This window comes from Taeniopygia guttata, chromosome 15 (assembly GCF_048771995.1).
Source record: "Taeniopygia guttata chromosome 15, bTaeGut7.mat, whole genome shotgun sequence".
Lineage (NCBI taxonomy): Eukaryota > Metazoa > Chordata > Aves > Passeriformes > Estrildidae > Taeniopygia > Taeniopygia guttata.
The window spans coordinates 825,670-849,919 of NC_133040.1; the positions used below are offsets into that span (position 1 = coordinate 825,670).

Consider the following 24,250-nt stretch of genomic DNA (forward strand, 5'->3'; position numbering starts at 1 on the left):
GGACTAAACCACTGCATTTATTCTCCCTCACAGGAATAAACACGAGTGGTCCCAGTCCCCCTGTACTTCACCACAACCCCCTGTGCCTGTTCTGGGAAGTCCCACGGTCTGGATTCCCCCTCCTTTTCCATAGGAAAAGATCACAGGGTTCCTTCCCTGCCTCCCCACCCACCTCTGCTCTCCCTGTCATGTGAGGAGAACCTGGTTCCTCCCAGCAGAGTTTTTTTCCACTCGGTCTGTAAAGCTGCACCAGGACTGGCCCCGTTCCTCCCGCTCCTGCCTGGATTGGTCCTTGTGGGGACTCCTGAGTCCCCTGCAGTCCTTCCAAAATCCTCACGGATTTATATCTGAATCCTCCCTCCCGGGAATCCTTTACCCTGGGGATGGATGGATGGGGGGGATGGATGGATGGATGGATGGATGATGGATGGATGGATGGATGGATGGATGGATGGATGGATGGATGGATGGATGGATGGATGATGGATGATGGATGGATGGATGATGGATGGATGGATGGATGATGGATGGATGGACAGATGGACGGATGATGGATGGATGGAGGGATGGATGATGGATGGATGATGGACGGATGGACGGATGATGGATGGATGGAGGGATGGATGATGGATGGATGGATGGATGGATGGATGGATGGATGGATGGATGGATGATGGACGGATGGACGGATGATGGATGGATGGAGGGATGGATGATGGATGGATGGATGGATGGATGGATGGATGGATGGATGGATGGATGCATGGATGATGGATGGATGGATGATGGATGGATGGATGATGGATGGATGGATGATGGATGATGGATAGATGGACGGATGGACAGACAGAGAGTGCAATGCTGCCAAAGATCACCATCTTTAGTTCTGACTCCACCCTCCTCAGTCCCTGTCTCCTGAGGATTCTGACTTGGTTCCCAGCACCAGCAGCCCCTTCAGCAGCTCCAGTGGGATCATTTCCTGGGGATGAAAAGCTGAAGTTCTGCTGTGTGCTGGAAAGGAATCAGCTGCTTCCCAGGACCTGCCTTTGGACTGGTAGGGACCTTCTACATTGGGAATGCAGCAGCATCCATCTGGGAGGTCCCACAGTTAAGCACAAACCTCCCACATCAGCTGTTCACTGCTGGCCAATCCATCCTCCCATTCCTGGTGATTTATCTCCCAACATCCCAGCAGAGGTAATTTCCATACGGCACAGACTTTTGGAGTGGGCATTTTCCAGGATATTTAGAAGCTAAGTCACTTCCATTTGCATAATATTTCTAAATGCTGCAAACAGTCCACAGGAGAAAAACAAAAGGGTGGCTCATAAATTCTTTTTCTTTTGCCTCTGGATACAGGGAAACTGATCAAAGTGCACCCTGAATCAGTGCTGGGAGAGCAGGGAGCAGCTTTGGAGTCGAACCTGTGGGAAAAGAGAACCTGTGGAGAGGGAAATGAGCATCTGCCCAAATGTGCAAAGCAAGGAGGGGGTGTCAGGTCACTGTTCCCTGTCAGAAAGGTTGGTTGGAACTGGGAATTTAGATTCCTTTCTGTTCTTCCCTGACTTGAAGGGCTTCCCAAGGGCTTCCTCTCCCAGTGCTTCCTTGTCTGCCCAGAGAGCCTCATCCCTTTACTTCCCTGGTCTAGACAATTCCTCTGAGCTGAGGAGCTGGGAATATGGGACACAGGACACCTTGGGAACGGGGACATGGAAAACCTGGGAACAGGGACATGGGACACCTGGGAATGGGGATATGGGACACCTGGGAATGGGGACATGGGACACTTGGGAATAGGGACATGGGACACATGGGAATGGGGACATGGAACACCTGGGAATGGGGACATGGGACATCTGGGAACAGGGACATGGGACACCTGGGAATAGGAACATGGGACACCTGGGAATGGGGACATCAGACCTGGGAACAGGGACATGGGACACCTGGGAATGGGGACATGGGACACCTCCCACCACACAGCTTTGCCCAGGTGAGCAACACCCCAGTGCCAGGGCAGAGGATTCCTGTTGCCCTGATTCTTAAGTTTTTCTAAAGCCTTCTGAGTTTACATTCTGTTAGAAAACTTTCCCACACAATTTCTGTAAACAACATATTGTTTACATTCCTTCATGGGGGTGGAGAGACTGGATGTATTAGTGGTTTGTCCAATGTCTTTGGAGAGGTGGCCCATTCACTCTCCAATCCACTGTCACCTTTGGAAAAGTATAAAAGTTGGAGTCAGAAAATAAACTCTCTCTTTTACCTTGCAAAATAGCAGGTGGCTCGCGTTGTGCTTTCTTGTGTCCTATAGTGACAGATTCCATCGGTCTGACCAAGGGAAATAACACACAGGATTCCCATCAGGGCGGGATGCACTGGAGTAGATCCCAGCCTTGCTCCCAGGCTGATCCCTGCAGCAGCCTCCATTCCATGCTCCAGCCTGTTTTCCCTCTGAAGTTCATCTCAGGATGGCTCCTCACTGTGTTTCATCCCAAGCAAACCTCTTCTCTTTGTTTACCTTGGATAAATATTTGCAGATTCCAGAGCTCAGATCCTTGGGAGGGATTATGCAAAAATCCCTGTGGCTCCTCCACCTCTCAGACAGGATCTGGGATGTGCTGCCAAGCTGGGCCCTGCTCCCAAAATCCTTAAGATGTTCTTTACCTGCCCACTCCCTGCATACCTGGGTGCCTGTGCTTTCCCATGAAGGCTCTGGGAAACACTGGGAAGAATTTATCCACGGATTTCACTGAAATGGCATAAATAGAACAGCGAGCAAAACCACTGCAAATCCTTTTCATCCCATTGGCTTTGAGAGAGATACAGGGTTCGTCCGCTGTATAATTTTTCACTTTAAATATATAAATAAATATGGGATTCAAGCAGGATTTTTTTTCCCAATCCCTATCCATCTCCTCCCATGGATTTGAGGCATTGTGTAACTGGTGGAAGAGGCTGAGTGGCAATTTGGCTTCACTGGGCACCCAGTTCTCAGCAGGGGCTGGGAACTGGGGCAAAGAAGTGGGTGGCAGGGAGAGGCTGTGGTTTATTATTTAGGGACTGGGAAGCACCTCCCAATCTCCTCTCGGCATCAGCTCTACTCTCCAGGAGCATAAATAACCAGCTCATCCCTAATGACTCCACTCTCATTAAGGGGAAACTTTGTCTGGGAGCTGTGCAGCCACTCAGAACTCACCCTGCGTCCTGCTGAGCGTGAGGCAGGGTGGCTTTGATCCCTGCCGTTCATGGGGATGGTGCCAAGTATGAGAATCCGTGTCCAGCTCCTCCTGAGGGTCCCAGAGCTGCTCTCCCCCTGTCAGGGGGCATATGGGGGCGATCTGCTCAGCCAAGCTCCTGGAAGCTCCAGGAAGGCTCCATCCCCACCTGGCTGAGGGAAAAGGGGATGCAGACCATGCTGACCATGAGTGAAGCTCCTGGAAGCTTCTGGAAGCCTCCTGTCTCACCTGGCTGATGGAAAAGGGGTTGCTGACACTGTGTGAAGCTCCTGGAATCTGCTGGAAATCTCTCTCCCCACCGATGGAAAAGGGGGCTGATGGAAAAGAGGGTGCTGACCCCGTCTGTCCCAGCTGAGTCCATGCATCCCATGTCCTCCGGAGGAACATTCCTTTGAGCAGCCAGTTGGGCTTTCCATATGCCAGGAGTCTGGGAATCACACAAAAGACACCTTTGGCATCCCACTGCCATGAAATGCCTCAGCACTTCCCCAAAATATGTTCAGGGCAGGATAATCCCTCCACATTCCGTGGCTGGTTGACTGCAGTCACCTCTTTTCCAGACTTGGAGCTCTTTGGAGAAGGAAGAATCTTGTTTTGTTTGTTTGCTCCAACCCCAGCAGGGTGGGATTTTGGCCCATGGTTGGGAAACTCGTTTGTTCCGTGAATACAAATATAATTAATTAATGAGAAGAAGCAGTGGGGAGGAAGAGCTCATGGCTGGAGGGGCTGATTCCGGGCAACAAGATTTCTTTTATTCATTCCAAGCTCTTCTGTGCAGGAAGCAGCTCTGGAGCTGGCATGGACCACCGAAAGTCCTTCCAGCTGTTCCCAGCATTAACCTTTGCAGCTCCAGCTTAGCTGAAGTGAGATCCCACCCCCCTGCCTGGCTGGGAGTGTCTTGAGCAGAGCCCCTCAGCAGCTCAGGAGGGCTGAAGGGTCCCTCTGGCATCTCGGAGCCAGGCAGGAAAGAGCTCAGGGCTCCTCATTAACCAGCCATCACACAGGGAAATTCCAGTGTCTTCCAGCAGGCTTTTTGCCCTGGCTGAGGAAGCAGCTGCCTCTTAATTAGAGGCCAGCTAAGTGCTGCCGTGTGATCTGCGAGGGGCTGTGCATATTTAACAGCTCAGCTCCCAGCTGCTGCTGCTCGCTGCTGTGTTGGAGGGAGCTCAGGCTGCAAAGTCCCCTTTGATGTTTCCTCACGCGTGTCCCTGGAAACAGGGGGAGCACAGCGACTCAGGTGCTCCAAAATCCGGGGAGCCACGGTGGGCAGGGAGGGGCTCCTTGGCTGCACTGATCCAGCTGCTTTGCCCAGGGTGGGGCAGGAGCTGTGGGTGCTCCTGGGGAGGGGAAGTGGGACACTGCTGCTGCCCTTCCTTCCCCAGACACATCCAGCCTGGACTGTGCCATGGATTCCTTCTCCTGCTGGATGGCAGTGTGATTGGGGCTGCTCCAGTTCCTCACACAGCGACCATCCAAAGGTGGCCACCACTGTGCTGGCACCTGTGGGGAGCCGGCAGCAGCAGGAGGTGGCAGAAGGAGATGTGGACGTTCTCCTGCCAGGTATTGAGAGTCTAAGGATGCCCAGAGGAATTCTGCTCATCCCTGAGCACTGGAACCCAAATGTTTCCCAGCCCTGCTCATGTTCCAGCTCTTGTTAACCATGTTTGAGGATTCTGCTGTCTGTATTTTCTGCTTTCCAGTCCATGTTCTTCTTGTAGCTCCCTGGATATTTCCCTGTCTACCTCCCCCTCCATTTCTTGATCTTCCCTGAGGCATTTTGCAATTTTAAATTGCAGCGCTTTGGCTCCTCACCCTTTCCAACCCAGTGCATCAAGGTGTCACCAAATTGCTCTCAGCATCTTTATTTTTCCTCTTTGGATGTCAGGAAAGGGCCAGGTAAAATTCGTGTGCAGGGAGCCATCCATGGAGGATTAAATCAGCCTGGTACTTGTAGCTCCTTAAGGACTTACAGAATCCAAGAATCCCTGAGGCTGGAAAAGCCCTCCAAGGTCATTGAGTCCAAACTGTCCCAAATCCCCACCTTGTTCCCAGCCCAGAGCTCTGAGTGCCACGTCCAGTCCTTCCTTGGACACCTCCAGGGATGGGGACTCCACCACTGCCCTGGGCAGCCCCTTCCAAGCCTGACCACCCTTTCCATGGGGAAATTCCTCCTGATGTCCAACCTGAACATCTCCTGGAGGCCGTTCCCTCTCCTCCTGTCCCTGTTCCCTGGAGCAGAGCCCGACCCCCCGGCTGTCCCCTCCTGTCAGGAGCTGTGCAGAACCACAAGGTCCCCCTGAGCCTCCTTTTCTCCTCCTTTGTCCCCCTGTAGCAGCTGCTCCTGCCCCTGGTGCTGCTTTGTCCTGCCAGAGCCTTTCATCCCAGAGAGCAGCAGCTGCAGTCCACGAGACCAGGGAGAGGAGAGCCTCTGGTTCTGCTCCCCAGAATTTCCCCCAGGAAGGGGTTTGCTCCTTCTCCATCCCCTCTAAGCTGTTTTTCCCTCTCAGCCAAGTGGATTCTGAAGTCCAAGACCAAGCTCAGGTCATTCCTCTGCAGGGACCCCAAACCTGCAGGAGCTGTGAGGCATCGGCAGCTGGGAAGAACCAGATTCCCAAAGGCTGTGGCTCATCCATCTGGAAGGATGGCCAGGAGCAGCTCTGGATCCAGCCAAAACAGGCTTTATTTGCAGGAACAGAAGCAGATTTTGGGTTGGGATGGAGACAGCCAAGAGGCTGAGCAGGAAATTTGCTAAATACAATATTTTTTGCCACTCTTCGCTTGTTTGCTTTTTTTTTTTTTTTTTTTTTTTTTTTTTTTTTTTCTGTCAAAAGTGAAATGTCTTGCTGGAAAGTCTCCATTAAAGCTGAACTGGGAAAGCTGCCAAGATCTGGGACGGGATCTCAGGTCAAAAATGTGCTAGGGAGTCAACCTTAAAAACCTCTGGTGCAGGGGATTTGCCACGGAGTGGGAGCTCTGTGGTCCAGATCCTTCTGGAGGATTAGGATTTCCTTGGAGTCTGATGTCAGTGCCCCAAACACGGGGCAAAGTGTTCTTGTAGTCTGTCACTCACTTATTAAAAGTTTGCTCCTGGACCAGAGAAACAATTTCCCCATGAATATTTCATCAAAACCTATGTGTTTGGGTGGGAAAAAAATTTTAAAAAAATTGATGAAATGGTGTTTTCTACAAAACACACACTGCGTCCAAAGCAATTCCGTGCTGCCCACCCCATCCAGCAGTGCCCTCCTGGGTCCTGCAAGGCTCCTGGAGCTGAGCCCAAGCAGAGCCTGGAAATAAACTGGACATTGGCTGGATTGATATCCCTGACCTTCCATTCCTGTCCATCGAAGGAGGAAGGGAATTCTGGCAGAAGGAGACTGAGGGGTACATCCAGCAAGGGGCAGCTCCATCTCTGCCCTGGGACAGGGACAGCAGCCAGGGCACGGCTGGAGCTGGGCCAGGGCAGCTCAGGCTGGAGATCAGGAAAGGCTCTTCCCCCAGAGGTGCTGGTACTGCCCAGGCTGCCCAGGGAATGGGCACGGCCCCGAGGCTGCCAGAGCTCCAGGAGCCTTTGGGCAGCGCTGCCAGGGATGGACAGGGTGGGGTTGGTGGGGGTCTGGGCAGGGACAGGGGTGGGACTGGGTGATCCTGATGGTTCCTTTCCTACTCAGGAGATTACCTGATTGTAACACTTCACCTAGAGGAGAAAAAAAAAAAACCCAAACAACAACAAAAAAGAGCACAAAAAACCCCCAAACAAACAAACAAAAAACCAAACAAACAAAAAAACCAAACAAAAAACCCACCCACAAAATAATAATAAAAAAAAAAAACAAAAACAAACCCCACAAAATAACAAAAAAAAAAAAAAGAAAAACAAAACAAAAAACAAACAAACAAAAAAAGAATCAGCTCTGTTGGAAGAAGAGACCTTCCTCTGTTGGAAGGTTCTCTCCCGGCCATGGATGCAGCTGTTGGTGTTGGGGTGGGATGGAGGGGATGCTCCAGGAATTCTCCTGGTGGCTGGAGGTTCCTCAGTCCTCCGGCACAGCTCCTGCTCAGCCCACTCTGGGCAGGAACTGAGTTAATATTTCACTAACAAATCTCCTAAACTCAGGCTCCCTGTGGGGCTGGCATTGATCACTGATCCTCAGAGCTCCCCTCTTTCTTCCTTCAAACCTTCCCTGGGCTGGAAAGGCAGCTGCTGATTGATATTCCAAGGCAAACGCTGCAGTCTTTCAAATGCTGCCAGGCTTTATGAAGAGCTGTTAATAAAATGGATTCACCCTGCAGGAGAAGCAAAGGGAAGGGGGGAAAAAAGGCTGGAAGGAGCAGAAGGGTCATTTCCTGACAATGGAGGGCTTTTCCCTGCACTGCTTCCGAGGTCTCGACTTGGGATTGTTCAGGAGCAAGAATTCCAAGGGCAAATTGTTGGGATTTTAGCTTTGGAGCAAAGAGCTAATGTTGAATATGTGAGAGGTTCTTGGCTTGAAGAATTTGGATTCAGCCATCCTCAGATCTTCAAGATTCCAAAGCATTGGATGATCTCTGGGGAGGAAGCTGCCAGCTATCCATGTTTTTCGTCACGGGGGCAGATGTTCCTTAAAGAAAAGGAAGGACTGGGACAGAGGATGTGGCACCTGAACCCCTCCCAGCAGGAGCCCTGTCCCTGGGGACTCAGCAGTTCTCACTGTGTGCCACTTTCTGAGCTCTGCCTTTGCAGAAGGGATGTCCCACCCCCTGTGGGACCCCTGTGCCACAGAGAAACCCTCGGAGCACCTCGGTTCCCCTTCTTTCCAGCATCCCTGAGTTTTGTCTTCAGCAGTGGGGAGCCAAGAAAACCAAGTGATTTGAGAGTGATCAGCTTGGAAGAGCAAGTGACAGATAAAAAAGGCATCCCAGCACTGCCTGCAACCGAGGCATTTCCAAGGTGTTGACAGTGAGGAGGAGGAGGGAGGTATACTTGGCTCCCAGCAGCTGGAACAGAGAGCAGAATATGGTTTCTTTCCTCCCCCACAAGGAGAAGGGCTGGAGGTTCCCTTCTCTGGTCACAGCTTTACTTGGGGTCTGCGTGGAGAGGGAGGGGACCCGCCCTGAGCAGGGACTGACCCTCAGGGTGGGTCTGGGGTGGTCCCACACTCACTCCTTGCTGGGGACTGAGGGTGCCCTGCTCCTGAGATCTGCCCCCAGCTCGGGATGTCCCTGCCCATCAACCACGGGTCCTCTGCTCCTCCTCACTCCCTGGGCTGGACGGGCTGGGTGGGTCACACACATCTGAGCTGGGAGGGGGAACAAGAACAGCCCCACTCCCAGAGCTCCAGGAGCGTTTGGACAGCGCTGCAGGGGTGCACAGGGTGGCATGGTGCAGGGCAGGGACCTGGACTGGATGATCCCTGTGGGTCCCTTCCAGCTCAGAATATTCCGTGATTCATTGTCTTCTTGGTACCACACCACGCTGTCATCTTTGGTGACTTTTAAATGATTTAAAAATCTCTTTAAAGGACGTTTAAACCCACAGATTTTAAAGGATTCTGCAAAGCAGTGTCTGAAACCCAGGGCTCTGTGGTGGAGCTTGGGGTGCCAGTGAAGGCCCAGGCTGTGCAGTGCTTCCAGACCCTGTCCCCATCCCATTCCATGCTCTCCTTGACATTGGAATTACAGCGCAGCCACTGCAGGGCTTTGTCTGACAGCTGCTCCACTGCGGGATTTCCTTACTTGATTTCTCAATTTGGGAAGTCTTGGGGGACTCAGTGGCTGAATGGCCATTGTTTATGGCAGGCCTGGGAAGGACATGAGGACATGTGCCCACACTGCTGGCCGGGGAGATTGCCTGGGACGCACACACGGCACAAAGAGCCCGGGAAGCCACAAAACACAGAGTGACTCAGCCGGCGTCAGGAGCGACTTTCAGCCTCCTTGAAGGTCACTGGTGTCTCTCACTGCTGCAAGGGCTGAGCTTGTTTACAGCAGGGCAAAATCCAGCCCAAGAGTCCCAAGGAAGGCACTGGAGCCCTTCCTTAAGGTGACCATTTCTGGCTGTGCCTCCTCCTGAGCCGCAGGGAGCGTGGAGGGGTCTCCACAGCTCAGCCACTCTGTCTTGGGAGGGCCAAGAGCTGCCACTGAACAGAAAGAAGAGATGCAAGGGGTTTGCTGAAGCTTCCAACCCTTCACCAACCCTGTATCCCATCTCTGCAGGGATGGGATCTGCAGCAGCTCCTGCTCCTGGTGCCTTCCTGATGGACACTGCTGCGGGAGGGAGCGGAGCCAGGAGGAGCAGGGCTGAGTTGTTCTTCCAGCCCAGGACTGGAAAGGACTCTGTTTTTAATATCTGAGAGCTCAGAGCACAGCAGAGGTCAGGAATGCTTGGCAGAAAGTCCCTCCTGAGGCTGTCCTTCAGCCCAGCACACAGCGCGGGGACCGAGCTCATCCACGGGAGTCACATCAGCCTGGCACAGGCTCCTGGGGGAAAGGTTGGGCTCTGCCAGGGGCTGGGAAAGGTTGGGCTCTGCCAGGGGCTGGGATCTGCCAGGGGCTGGGATCTGCCAGGGGCTGGGATCTGCCAGGGGCTGGGAAAGGCTGGGCTCTGCCAGGGGCTGGGATCTGCCAGGGGCTGGGAAAGGCTGGGATCTGCCAGGGGCTGGGAAAGGCTGGGATCTGCCAGGGGCTGGGATCTGCCAGGGGCTGGGAAAGGCTGGGATCTGCCAGGGGCTGGGATCTGCCAGGGGCTGGGAAAGGCTGGGATCTGCCAGGGGCTGGGAAAGGCTGGGATCTGCCAGGGGCTGGGAAAGGCTGGGATCTGCCAGGGGCTGGGAAAGGCCGAGATCTGTCAGGGGCTGGGAAATGCTGGGCTCTGCCAGGGGCTGGGAAAGGCTGGGATCTGCCAGGGGCTCTGCTCCTGCGAGAGCACAAGCAGAGAGAGCAGATGAGGAGCAGGGCACTGACTGGGCAGGAATTCTGTGGTGCACCTCCTGCTCTGCCCTTGACCCTGCTCCTCTCAAACTCTGGGGACAATTCCCTTTGAAAGGGCATTTGTGCGAAGGCTGTTCCATGGCTGGGATGCTGGGATCAGGGGGCTGAGCACTCTGCAAAGTCCCACTCTGGCTTTTGGCAGCGAGGGAGCAGCACCCTACGAGAAACAGCTGCTTAATTATTTGTATCCCTTGCCTCGTTGTTAAAAGTTGGTCCTCCACCCGCTTTCTGAAGATCTCAGAGCTGTTTGTAAATGACATTGAAGATCTCGGGGCATGTTCTGTCAGTGCCAGTTTAACTCAGCTGGTTTTATTGTCTGCAGGTCACGTTTGGGGACCAGCAAGGAGGGGCTGGGGGTCATGGACTGGCTGCTGCAGGCAGGGATAAAATGAGGGCCCTGGACAGAAGGAACAGCCCAGTTCCTGGGAGAATTCCAGCTTGTGCACAGCGGGAAGAAAGGAGAAGAAACCAGGATGTGAACACCCCTCAGAACAGGGGTTCGTGGCCCAGCACAGCATCCTATAAACTGGGTTTAGGCACTGGGTTGGCAGCAGCACCAAAAATGAGAATTGCTCTGCAGGTTGTCCATCCATCTTGTGTCCCAAGATGTTCTGCAAAACCAGAGCTGGGGGAACATTCCTCACCAGCCTTCCTTCCCCAGGAAGGGGCAATCCAGAGCCAGGAGGAGAAATGAGATGTCCCCACCCCTCCAGTGATGTTTTGCATCGTTGACACCTCCTTTCCTCACAACAAACCTCTCACCCTTAGGAGCCACTCCAGGACTGCTTTGTCCCAAAGGTCTGTGCTGGAAGGGACCCACAAGGATCACCAAAATCCAGCTTGGTAGATCTTGGTCAATTCAGCTGTTCCAAGACTTTCCCCACCTCCCCACCTGGTGGCCTGTCCCAGGGCTTCACCACCATCCCAGGGAGCAATATTTTCCCAGTTCCCAACCTGAGCCTCCTCTACTTCAAGCTGTGGCAACTCTCCCTTGCCCTGCTGCCACAGAAGTTGGCTGTACCACCCTTTAAACTCCTTGCCAAGCACAGGTGGCTCTCTGACCCCTCTTACCCTTCTGTTTTTTGCCAGACCCAGCCACCCCCACTCTGTCCTCATGTGTCCATGTCCCTCTCCATGGGGCCAGCAGTTCTCCAGGGAACTGGAAGGTTTGGCCAGACCCTCCACGGACACTGCAACCACCTGGAGCTTGGCTGGAGCTCTTTGCAGCCACATCCAGAGCACTTCAGTGTCTCCAGCCCAGCACTGATCCAGGCAGACATGGAAAGGGTCCGTGCTGCTGCAGGAGCCTCCCCTGCTCTGGATTTTCTCTGTTTTGACCCTCAGCTGGTTCTTTTCATCCTGGACCACAGAGCATCCCAACAAAGTGAATAATCTTCTGCCTTTGGATCCCTGGGGAGCAGCAGGACAGGCCTGGCTGGCTTTTGTGTCAGTCACCTCCTGGCTGGGTCCGAGGAGGGGAAAGCTCTGTGCTCCTGTCAGCAATCCTCAGGAGCCATCCCTCCCGCCGGGAGTGCAGCTGAAGATGTGTCACACAGAGCCAGGCAACTCTCAGCCCTTCAGAGGCGCTCGGGACACCCTCTGCAATCTGGTTTCTCTCCGCTCTGGCCATAATTCCCATTTGCACATTAAGGACGACCAGGACATTCCCTCTCCTGCGTTTCTCTGATCCCCGTGGCTCTTCCCTGGCGCTCGGGGCATCCTCCTGCTCCTGCTGCTGCTTCACCTGCCCCGGGCCCACCGCAGCAGTTCAGGCAGCAGCCACCAGGCTGCTGTATTTCCCTGGAAATACCAGAACAGGTTCTGCATATGGAAAAGCCTGGGGTCGGTGCCTCTCTGGGAAGGGGATGGATATTCCTGAGTCGGCAGCGGCTCCAGACACAGCCTGACCACACAGAGCTCCTGCCCTGATCTCCTCCTTGCCAGCCGCTCCAGGGGCTGATCCTGCAGGATCTGCTCTTCAGGCTGCAGGAGGGGACATAGCACCTGCCTGTCCTCAGGAGAGCTTTGTTAGTCCCACATCCCAGTCAGAAGTATCAAGAAGGAAATTCCACAGAATTCCAGACTGATTCAGGCTGGAGGGACCCCGGCGGGTCCCTGGGGCACCTCCCCGCTCCAGCAGGGCCATCCCAGAGCTCAGGGCACTCAGGCTGTGCTCACAGCTCTGCCATGGCCCCAGGAGGAGACCCCACAGCCTCTCTGGGCTCTGTCAGGGCTGGCACTGCCCAGGGCAGGAGTTCTGCCTCCTGGGCAGGGGCAGCTCCTGGGCTCAGCCCTGCCCGGGGCTCTGGGGCCATGGCTGGGGCTGGAGCAGAGCCTGGGGCTGCTCTGAGTGCTGCACACAGGGACAGACTGGGGGACACGGGGACAGACAGACTGAGACAGACTGGGACAGACAGACTGGGACAGACTGGGACAGACTGGGACAGACTGGGACAGACAGACTGGGACAGACTGAGACAGACTGGGACAGACAGGGACAGACTGGGACAGACAGACAGGGAAAGACTGGGACAGACTGGGACAGACTGGGACAGACTGGGACAGACAGACAGGGACAGACTGGGACAGGCTGTGACAGACTGGGACAGACAGACTGGGACAGACAGACTGGGACAGACTGGGACAGACTGGGACAGACAGGGACAGACAGACAGGGACAGACAGGGACAGACAGACTGGGACAGACAGGGACAGACAGGGACACCCAGGGACAGGCAGGGCTGAGGCCCCTCTCACTGGGCTCTCTCCAGGCTGAGCAGCCCCAGCTCCCTCAGCCTTTCCTGGGCAGGGAGATGCTCCAGGCCCTTGCCCAGCTCCAGGAGCTCCTGTCCCTGCTGTGCTGAGGATCCAGAGCTGGGCACAGCACCCAGAGGTGTCCCCAGGGCTGGGCACAGGGGCAGATCCCCCCTGACCTGCTGGGAATGCTCTTCCTGCTGCCCCCAGGATCCCGCTGGGCCCCAGGTCACTCTCGTGGCTCAGGGACACCTCGCTGTCCCCAGCTCCTTCCTCGCAGAGCTGCTCCAGCAGCTTCCTGCATCCTACATTTCCTCACAGCTGGGTTGGGTTGTCCCATCCGTAGTTTCCCACCCAGCCTGGAGCCTTGGGAAGCCCTGAGGAGCAGCAGCAGCAGCAGTGCTGCATCCTGGAACACTCCATCTAAATTCAGCCCAGATCCAGCACAACACAGATATGGAAAACCTCCAGAGGAGTGGCTCGAGCATTAACAATGCTTTTCATAAGAAACAAACATTGGGCAACTTTGTGATTAAACTTTTATATGTTAAACATTTAAAAATACCAACAGCTCGAGTGAGCTGCATGTGTGAGTGGTGCTCAGAGATAAGCCAGGAATCTGCCATGAATATGGATCAAAGAGCCTTCATGGAAGAGCTCTAGCCTAAAATTCTGTTTGTGGAGGGGGTGGCAAAATATCCACAGAAGGCAAAAGGGAAAAAAAAAAAAAAAAAACAAAAAGGCAAGGAAAATAATGAGAATTCACTCTGCTTCCTCAGCTGAGGATCTCCATTGGAGCGGGCTGGGGTGGTATCCTGGGAGAAGGGCACTCTCTGGGAAGCTGGATGGGAAATATCCACAGTAGGAACGACTCTGTGGCCTTGGAGATTTATGCACCTGCTTCTGCTGCTCCTAAAATGTCTGCTTCCCTTGGGAATGCTGGGATTTGGATAATCTTGCTCTGGGCCAGCCCCTGTGGAGTGTCTGCAAACAGGGAATGGGGCTGGGAATTCCTGTCTAAGGGCATTTCATGGAGATTTGGGCTCTCTGAAAGGTTTCCAGAGAATGGTGTGGTAATGGACAGGCTGGGAGAGCTGGGGGTGCTCACCTGGAGAGGGGAAGGCTCCAGGGAGAGCTCAGAGCCCCTTGCAGGGCCTAAAGGGGCTCCAGGAGAGCTGGAGAGGGACTGGGGACAAGGGATGGAGGGACAGGACACAGGGAATGGCTCCCAGTGCCAGAGGGCAGGGATGGATGGGATATTGGGAATTGGGAATTGTTCCCTGTGAGGGTGGGCAGGCCCTGGCACAGGTGCCCAGAGCAGCTGTGGCTGCCCCTGGATCCCTGGCAGTGCCCAAGGCCAGGCTGGGCATTGGGACTGGGAGCAGCCTGGGACGGTGGAAGGTGTCCCTGCCATGGCAGGGGTGGCACTGGATGGGCTTTAAGGTCCCTTCCCACCCAATGGACCATTCCATGATCCCATGACATTTCATCACTTTCTGCAGTTTCCAGGATCACAATCCCTGCACTGGCCAGGGAGCTGGGAAAGGTTTTTGTGCCCTCTCTTTCCTGAACATCCTGCTGGGAGCAGCCCCTTTTGGCAACAACACTCAGGAGTTGGGTAAGGCTGATCCATTTCCAGGAAAATGCCTTTTCCTGAATGGGTTTCCCAGGCTCCCTGGAGTCTGTGGTCTGCAGGGGCTCAAAGGGATGCTTGGAGCTGGGCACAACTCTCCCCAAACACCTCAACTCCAAATCCCAGTGGCTGAATCCCTCTTTAACCACTTTATCCATCCATAAACAGCTCCTTGATTTATTCACCAGCTCTGCCGTTCACTACCACCTTTGCCTTTGTGAAAACCTGCCTGGTTTTTAGCAGGTTTAGTGTTTTTTCCTGATTTCCCACCTAAAGTAGGGCACTTGTTTTATCCCTGAACTGGCTGCTGCTCTCTATGTAGGTTAATAAGGTTTGCCTTCATTATTTACACAAGGTTTTGTTTGTTTGTTTGCACTTCTCCAGGAAATTTAACATAAAATGCTACCAGGAGTAAAGAAAAAGAATAATTTTCTTAATTTGTGGGTTCTTATGGGAAAAAGACAACAAAAGAACAACACAGAAAAGATGTTCCCAACTAAAACATCAGAATTTAGTCTTCAGGGAGCCCTTGGTCACTCTGAGGAGCAAAAGGAAGATTTGACATTATTTTGAAATATTTTTTGATGTTTGAAAATGAGAAAATTGGATTCGCTTCACAATATTTTCTTTAAATGTGAGCTGCAGGATGAACCCCCTCCTAGAAACCTGAACTCTGCAAATGCTTGCCATAAAGCTGGGGGATGAGAAGCAATATTTAACCCTACTAATCATCAGTGATATTCTGTTATTGTTAATACCCCACTATCAAACACAAGGAAGGGAGCTGGGGAAAGTGTGAGTGTGGGAATCCAGAGCATCCCTCTGGCTGCCCTGGCAGGTCTGGGACCCTGGCAGGGGTCAGGAACCCCCCTGGACAGAGCCCCCAGAGACACTGGCTGTGATCTCTGCCCATGGAAAAGAGTTTTCAATCTTACAGGATGAATTACCAGCTCTGAGTGTTTGATATAAGTAATAATTAAGTGTGACACGGGTGCAAAAGTAAAATTTTAGGATTCTAGATGAGGGGTCCAAAGGGGACAAGATGGAGGAAATTGGGTGTGCCTTGTCCTTTTTCTCCTTCTTCATGCCCTCCATGTTTCACTGTGGTGTTGGCATTTTTCTGTTGGTTTAGGCTGGGGACACACTGTCCAACGTAGGTGACAGATATTGGCACGTTATTGTAAATCCAGCACAGGTAGTTTGTGGTATTTAATGTTTGTACCATCCCACTGAGGGCAGAGCCCCACACGCTGCCCTGCAGGACAGAGCTGCGGCAGGGCAGCAGAACATGTTAGAGATAAACAGAATAAACAACCCTGAAACCAGCACAGACCAATTATGGCTTCTGCTTTGGCAGTGGGGCAGAAAGACAGAGACTTTCTGCAATCTCAGGATCATTTAAATAGCACAGATTCCGACATGTGAGCAGTAAAGATGCAGGATCTGGCTCTACGGATGGCTGTCAGGTAGCAGGAGCTCCGAGGCTGACAACCCAAGGAAGATTAAAAATGTCTCAGGACCAAAGTAGGTCTGGCAATGAACCAACCCCTGCAGCAGCAGCAGGGATGGAGCCAGCAGAGAAAAGCAGAAGGTGGCAGAGATGGAGGGAGGGGATGGAGGGGCTGTCACCCTGACCCGCAGCACCGGGAAAGGGGGACCTGCCTGGAGGCCCAGGTCAGCTGCACCAGGAGCTGCTGAGGTCTCACCGAGCCTTGGCACTGCTGATGTTCACTTGTATTGTCATTTTAACGAGATTATGTTAATGGGAATGGGATGCTCCAGGAGATGAACTTTTCCAGCAGCATTGGTGAAAGCGGGATGGGATGGGATGGGATGGCATGGCATGGCATGGCATGGCATGGCATGGCATGGCATGGCATGGCATGGCATGGCATGGCATGGCATGGCATGGCCCTGGCTGCCAGGAAAATAACAGGAATGTTGGTACAAATCACCTGCAGCAGCACAGGGATAAAATAACCACCCTGGGTGGCTTTCAGCAATGGCAAATCATGCCAGGTGGGATTCCACAGCCTGAAGGAGCTGGGCAGGAGATCAGGATCAAATTGCTGTCCCTCCAGGATGGGGTAGATGATGGGAAATCCAGGATGGCAGTGCTGGCCTCCTCCTGACTACACCATGACACAGATTTGGCTTCCTGTGGGCAGCCTCAGACTTTCTCCTCATCTGCTGCCCTCATGTAATTAATATTCATGATCAAACTCATCCCTTTCCTGCTCAGGAAATTGAAAGTTCAAATAAAATGTATTAATGTGTTCATTTTCCTGCACATATTTCTGAGCCTGATTTCCCAGAAGTTTATCCAGGGCACATTCCCTGCCACAGAGCTTTCCGTGCTGAAGAAACAGCCAAGACAGCAAAGCCTGGAACGGGCAGAGCTCCCCTGGGATCATTCCACCTTCCCAGTCCCCTGCTATTGCCACCTGGAGATGGTTCCAGGAGAGGATCAGGAATGGGGAAAATCTCCTGGAAGCACCGGGTGCCAGGAGCAGTGTGACATGGAATGCTCCAGGGACAGAGGGATGGGCACAGGCAGAGGAGCCTGTGGCAATGGGCAGGGCAGCAAGGGTGGGAGATCCTGGGGTGTCCTGGAGAGGATGAAGAAGAGCATTCCCAGCAGGTCAGGGGGGATCTGCCCCTGTGCCCAGCCCTGGGGACACCTCTGGGTGCTGTGTCCAGCTCTGGATCCTCAGCACAGCAGGGACAGGAGCTCCTGGAGCTGGGCAAGGGCCTGGAGCATCTCCCTGCCCAGGAAAGGCTGAGGGAGCTGGGGCTGCTCAGCCTGGAGAGAGCCCAGTGAGAGGGGCCTGAGCCCCGGCTGTCCCTGGGTGAACCTGTGTCCCCCTGGGTGTCCCTGTGTGTCCCTGTGTGTCCCTGTCTGTCCCTGTCTGTCTCTGTCTGTCTGTCTCTGTCTGTCCCTGTCTGTGTCTGTCTGTCCCAGTCTGTCCCAGTCTGTCTGTGTCTGTCTGTCCCAGTCTGTCTGTCCCTGTCTGTCTGTCCCAGTCTGTCCCAGTCTGTCTGTCCCCATGTCCCCCAGTCTGTCCCAGTCTGTCCCTGTCTGTCTGTCCCCGTGTCCCCCAGTCTGTCCCTGTGTGCAGCACTCAGAGCAGCCCCAGGCTCTGCTCCAGCCCCAGCCATGGCCCCAGAGCCCCGGGCAGGGCTGAGCCCAGGAGCTGCCCCTGCCCAGGAGGCAGAACTCCTGCCCTGGGCAGTGCCAGCCCTGACAGAGCCCAGAGAGGCTGTGGGGTCTCCTCCTGGGGCCATGGCAGAGCTGTGAGCACAGCCTGAGTGCCCTGAGCTCTGGGATGGCCCTGCTGGAGCAGGGAGGTGCCCCAGGGACCCTCTGGGGTCCCTCCAGCCTGAATCAGTCTGGAATTCCGTGATATGGAGATGCAGCAGGGAATGGTCTTCTCAGGTGTGACAGACCAAGTGCTTCCAGCTGATCCTCAGGAGAGGAACTGCTGAAGCCAGACACAACATTCTGGCTCAGGTTGGGATCCCCAATCCAAACTGAGCCATGAGAGCTCAGGGATGGAGTCCCTGCTCCAGGAAAGGCACCTGCTAAAGGGCTGCTCCCAGAGCTGCTCCCTCGGTCCCAGGTAAGGGAGTCTTCCAAACTGACCTGAAAGAGCAGAGCTGAGTCTCAGCCCGGGGCCAGGATCAAGGCAGGGGCTTCGGTTCCCCCAGTGTGGCCACTGGGATTTGTGCCAGTCCCTCACAGGGGATGAGTTCCCACCTCGATCCGGAATGGGATCTGATCCCCAGCACAGACTGGGGATGCAGCTCAGCCTGTCCTGCCTGCAGCTCCTGGGGACACTTCCAGGGAAACTTCCCATGCTCTAATCACATCTTCAGAGCCAAAATATTCAAAAAAAGTCTCCTAATTGGCTGCACAGCCCCAAGGGGTTTATCCCACACCAGCTGAACCAGATCAGCCATTGGCATGAGCACTTTGAGCCCGCAACAAGTGCCCTGAACTCAGCCCTGGCTTTAGGAGCTTTGCCTAAGCTTCATCACTGTGCACCTCTCACCAGCTGAAAGCACAAACCCCAATAACTCTGGGCTCAGAAACTGCTTTTTGATCTCTTAATTTTGTAAACGGAGCAGGATCAGGTATGAAATGCAGCTCTTGTAGAACTCTGGAGTCACTAAGGCTGGAAAAGACCCTCCAGATCCAAGTCCAGCTTAGTCAAAAATGAGTGAGATGAAACATTCTAGGAAAAATCCTGTTTCTCTAGGACATCCTGCAGACAGCTGGGCTTGGATGTGGAGCTCTGTGTGGGTTGGGAGCAGAGCCATTCTCATGTCCAGGTGTTGCTGCTGCCTCCCAGCTGGGCCCAGAATTCCCAGGAATTTATGAGAAAGGAATGTGTGACCCTGCCCAGGTGCTCACACTCAGGAGGGAGGGACATGGGCTACACTGTCTGGGGACAGTGACAGAATATCAGTAGGACAGCAGAGATCACAAGGCTGGGGGAAGCTCCCAGGAGGTGAAGCAGCTTCTAGGGAACTTCTCCAGCTCCTTGAATGCCTCCCCTTTTAGCATAAAACTGTGGAAATAATAGCTGCAGTCAAATCCAACACTGAGTTATTTGCCCAAATTCCAGGGAAAACACCAAGCTGGCTGTTATATAAAAATCAGAAGTGGTGAAGCCACTGGCATTGAAAAGGTTATTTAATGCACAGCACTGAAATCACAGGTTCTGCAGAGCTCAGAGGTATTTCCTGGGCAATTTTCAGATTGCCCAGCACAGCCCTGGCTGGGATTTGATTCTCCTTTGATTCCCAGCATTGCAATGAGAGATGGAATTTTCCATAAGAATGAGTTTGGGCAGAGGGGTCTAACAGACAAATGAGGGAGCACCAGAGAGAAATAACATCATAACATCCCTGGGGAGAGCGAGGAGGCAGTGCCCTGCTGGGAAAATGGCAGAGGGATCAATTCCAACAGGAACATCACTGGGATTGAAGGGGAATGAGCAGGACAGGATGGGCAGGGGGAGCCCTTTGGGGAGCAAGACCTGAGTGAGGAGAAACCCTTTAAGGCTGAACAATTATTGAGCTCCATCACTGAGAATGAAAGGAAACCTCTTCTGGTAAACCACTCTCAGGCTGGGCAGAAATTACTGCTGGGTGAAAGTCCCCCAGAGCAAGGATGTTGCCAAGGGCTCTGGGAATCCACCGGGAACAAAAAGCAAACAGGGAAGACAACACCCATGGGAGCTGCTTTTCCCCATTTGCATCTCTGAGGCACTGTCTCACTGTCCCTGGGCTTCTCACCACCCCAAGCATGGCAGAACCACCAGGAAATGTGAGTACTCCCATCTCTGACAGCCTTCAGTGCCTCCCAGTTTCATCTTCAGACAAGTCCAGGCCTGAGTCCTCAGCTCAGGGACGGTGGCTGGGCAAGAACTCCCTGCTGTCTGCTGGGGAGTCACTCACCAACAGGGCATGGGCTGAACGAGGCCAGCAGGGTTTTCTGGCAAATAATTGGCCAATTCCAATTAGAAACCAGGAAAAAGGGGCAAAGTGGTGCATTTCAGAGAATCATGGAATGTTCTGAGCTGGAGGGACCCCCAGGATAACCCAGTCCCACTCCTGTCCCTGCCCAGACCCCCACCAACCCCACCCTGTCCATCCCTGGCAGCGCTGCCCAAAGGCTCCTGGAGCTCTGGCAGCCTCGGGGCCGTGCCCATTCCCTGGGCAGCCTGGGCAGTGCCAGCACCTCTGGGGGAAGAACCTTTCCTGATCTCCAGCCTGAGCTGCCCTGGCCCAGCTCCAGCCGTTCCCTGGCTGCTGTCCCTGTCCCAGGGCAGAGATGGGAGCTGCCCTCAGGAGGATGTTGCATACCCCAATGCGTCTCCCCTGTCTTCTCTTCTTCAGCTGGAAAAAATCAAGTGATCTCACATTTTTAGATCTGAAATATGAGATTATGCGGGTCACAGGATCACAAGATGATGGAATGGTTTGGGTAGGAAGGGACCTTAAAACCCATCCATGGCACCTCTGCCATGGCAGGGACGCCACCCACTGTCCCAGGCTGCTCCACGCCCCAGTGTCCATCCTGGCCTTGGGCACTTCCAGAAGTGTAAGAGCTTCCACTGACAGCAGAATTCATGGAATCCCAGGGTACTTTGGGTGGAAGGGACCTTACAGCCCATCCAGTGCCACCCCTGCCATGGCAGGGACACCTCCCACTGTCCCAGGCTGCTCCAGCCCCAGTGTCCAACCTGGCCCTGGGCACTGCCAGGGATCCAGGGGCAGCCACAGCTGCTCTGGGCACCCTGTGCCAGGGCCTGCCCAGCCTCACAGGGAACAATTCCCAATTCCCAATATCCAATGTGGCTGATACTAGAGCATGAAGAGAGAGAGGTTGTCCCTGGATGACAGCCAGGGCTGGGAATTGAGAGCTGCCCAGGCAGCCAGACCGAGCTCAGGCTGAGCTGGACTCTGTGCAGCAGCAAGGTGCTGTCTCATTCAAGGAGAAAGCCAAGAAGAAATTAAATTCTGAGCACTGGAATGCACTTAATCATTGGCCCATGAACTTCTCAGTGCTTTCTGATGAATGAGGAGAGTGTTCCCTAATTCCCTGGGCACAGGAAAGCCGGGATGTGCCGGGCACAGCCACCGAGTTCACAACTTCACAGGCAGCACTTCCACCACAAGCAGCTCGTAAAAGCAATTGACTGGAAAGCACATTAAAACTCCTCCTCTCACTCAGTCCTGTCAGGGCCAGGAAGAAGCAGCTCTGGAATGCCAGGAAGAATGGAGAGCAGGTACTCTGGATAAAGAAGAAAAGGCATTCAGAGCGGAGCTGAATTCATGTGTGAGCAGGGGGACAGCTCAGGACTTGAGTGCAACTCAAGTTGCTGTGCAGATGAGCTGGAAGAGATCCAAACCCAGAAGGAAAGATCCAAACTTAGGAGAAAAGATCCAGACCCAGGAGATAAAGCCTGGTAAATCTGGGATTCTGGGGGCAAGGGCACTTGAGCTCAGGTGAGGAAGGTTCTGAACTCACAAAGCTTTGCCAGCGCTGCAGTTTCAGCCCCTGCAGGAACCCAGGGATAACGTGATGCTCCTTCAGTGGAACCATCCCATCTTTGTCAGGCTGGGCTTGTGTAGGTGGGCAGGATGCAGCAGTTGGAGCCCTCCTGCCAACTCCTCCGTTTGGGTGAGAAAGCAACACTTTTAGCACTCACCTCCCATTCTTCTCCTTGGAGTGGCAGCCCCCGGAACTGGGGCCAGGCGATGGCCCTTGGCTCACACCTCTAGCCCGAGGAGTCGGGGGTGCTGACACGCTGGGAACTCAGCCTTCAGCTCTCCAGCTCTGCCATTTGGTGCTGACACGCTGACATGTAGTGCAGGAAACGAGCACCAGAAGCCTGGGTCAGATGGAGATGCTCGAGCCAGCCCTGAGTGAGAACAGAGCTCCGAGGGAGCTGAGCTGGGAGCTCTTGGCACAAGTCAGAACCAGCTACGTGGGATGCTCCAGTTTTGGTTTTGACATCTCTGTGCAGCTCCCAGTTCTGGGTTTGATGCATTGGGCCCCGAGCCTTCTGAGATTTGACCCCCTTTTTTTAGGTGTTTCTCTGTTTCTCTGCTCTGTGGAGGCATCACAGAGCTGTGATCTCAGCTGAGAACATTTGGAGGGAAGTGTTGGGGAGGGCGTGTGGAGCTGAAGCCAAAGCTCTGCCCACCTGCCGTCAGGTGATTCTTGCCACAGGTTGTCAGGGAGGTTTTTAGCCCTTGCTGGCTCCAGCCCCAGCTCTGCTCCTGCAGAGGGGCTGAGACAGCTGAGGAGCCAAAGGGAAAATGCTGGATCTTGGAGCAGATCAGTGTGGCCAAGCACTCGCCCTGAGAAGTGACAGCTTGGACAATTACCTGTGTAAAACCAAGAAACCCAGAGATAAGCGAGGCCAGAGCAGAGACAGCGACATCGGGAAGGTCAGGACAGAGCCTGGGGAGATGGAGCTGTTGGGGAAAGGACTCCCCTGAGAGGAGAAAAGGGCTGAGGGTTTACAGCTCTATTTGCCCCGGTGATTAACAGCCTTTCCTGCTGCCTGCAGCGACTCCTCACTGCACACACAGCAAAGCAGCTGCCTTTTGGCTCCTGCACAGAGCCAGGGGCAGTCCCATGGCCCCCGTGTCCCTCTCCCAAAAACCACATCACAAGTGCTCCTAAGGAATCACCCTCCCAGATTACTGCCCTTCCTCCCGAGGCTGATGTGGCATTGGGAAATGCTAATGGAGAGGCCTGGCAGAGCAAGGAAACTGCTTTTGATAATGCAAACCATGAGAACTCAGGGAAGGAAAGTACTGGAATTTTCTGAGCTCACTCAACTTCTGTCATTCAAATGATGAGAGAATATTTTGCCTTCTTTATTCAGGTTCTTTAAAATAAAAGGTTCACAAACAGGGAAAATCTCTGTCAATTTGAAGCAACAAAACCCTGTCATTTAGAGAGAAAGGAGTCTGAGTGCTGTCACATGGGGAATATTGACACAGAGCATTTTCTCATTTCCAAAGCAAAATATTTCCTTCTAGAAAATGTGAAAATGAGGTATTTTGACACGTTCAAAAAATTCTCTTTTACTGCCTTGTCTGCTGAAAGCATTTGGCAAATTCAGGCAGCAGCAATGTAGAAAGGTTTCAGTCCCTAAAACTTCCAGCCTATGGATAATTGTGTTCAGCTCAGAGCCTGACTCAGTTCTGGCAGCTGTGCAGCTACAGGTACCTGGATCTAGGTGCTGATGGATCTGCTCTGCTCCTTCTTATAAATCCCATCCTTCTCCTTGTGCTGAAATGCCTGGAAGTCCTTGGATCATACCTGGGAGGAGTCAGAAAGAAGTGTAAGAGCTTCCACTGACAGCAGAATTCATGGAATCCCAAGGTACTTTGGGTGGAAGGGACATTAAAGCCCATCCAGTGCCACCCCTGCCATGGCAGGAACACCTCCCACTGTCCCAGGCTGCTCCCGGCCCCAGTGTCCAGCCTGGCCTTGGGCACTGCCAGGGATCCAGGGGCAGCCACAGCTGCTCTGGGCACCCTGTGCCAGGGCCTGCCCACCCTCACAGGGAACAATTCCTAATTCCCAATATCCCATCCATCCCTGCCCTCTGGCACTGGGAGCCATTCTCTGTGTCCTGTCCCTCCATCCCTTGTCCCCAGTCCCTCTCCAGCTCTTCTGGAGCCCCTTCAGGCCCTGCAAGGGGCTCTGAGCTCTCCCTGGAGCTTCTCCTCTCCAGGTGAGCACCCCCAGCTCTCCCAGCCTGGCTCCAGAGCAGAGGGGCTCCAGCCCTTGCAGCATCTCTGGTGCCTCCTCTGGGCTCTCTGCAGCAGCTCCAGGTCCCTCCTGTGCCTGCCCAGGGCTGGGGCAGCTCTGCAGGTGGGGCAGAGGAGCAGAAACCCCCTGCCCCTATCCCCAGCTCAGCTGTGCCCTGTGTCAGACCCCAGCTGCCATCGCTCCCTGATCACTGATCCATGAAATCCCAATTGTTCCTTCATCCTTTTGCCACCTGATCCCAGGGCAGTCCATCAGCACCCAGGGAAACACGGAATTGTGATGAGGAAGCCCTGGTTACCAAATGTCAAGCTGCATTTTTAGCTCTGAATGGAATTAATTTGCCAGTGTTCC

The 24,250-nt window shown here is 53.9% G+C and overlaps 1 long non-coding RNA gene across 1 annotated transcript in view; it reads right to left on the reverse strand.

Annotated features, from left to right (window-relative positions):
* LOC121470758 (uncharacterized) overlaps positions 1-23,994 on the reverse strand; it is a 152,987-nt gene extending 128,993 nt beyond the window's left edge. Inside the window, exon 1 of the long non-coding RNA XR_012058379.1 lies at positions 23,569-23,994. This is a non-coding gene — a long non-coding RNA (uncharacterized lncRNA). The remainder of the gene's footprint in view (positions 1-23,568) is intronic.
* Between the last annotated feature and the right edge of the window lie 256 nt (positions 23,995-24,250).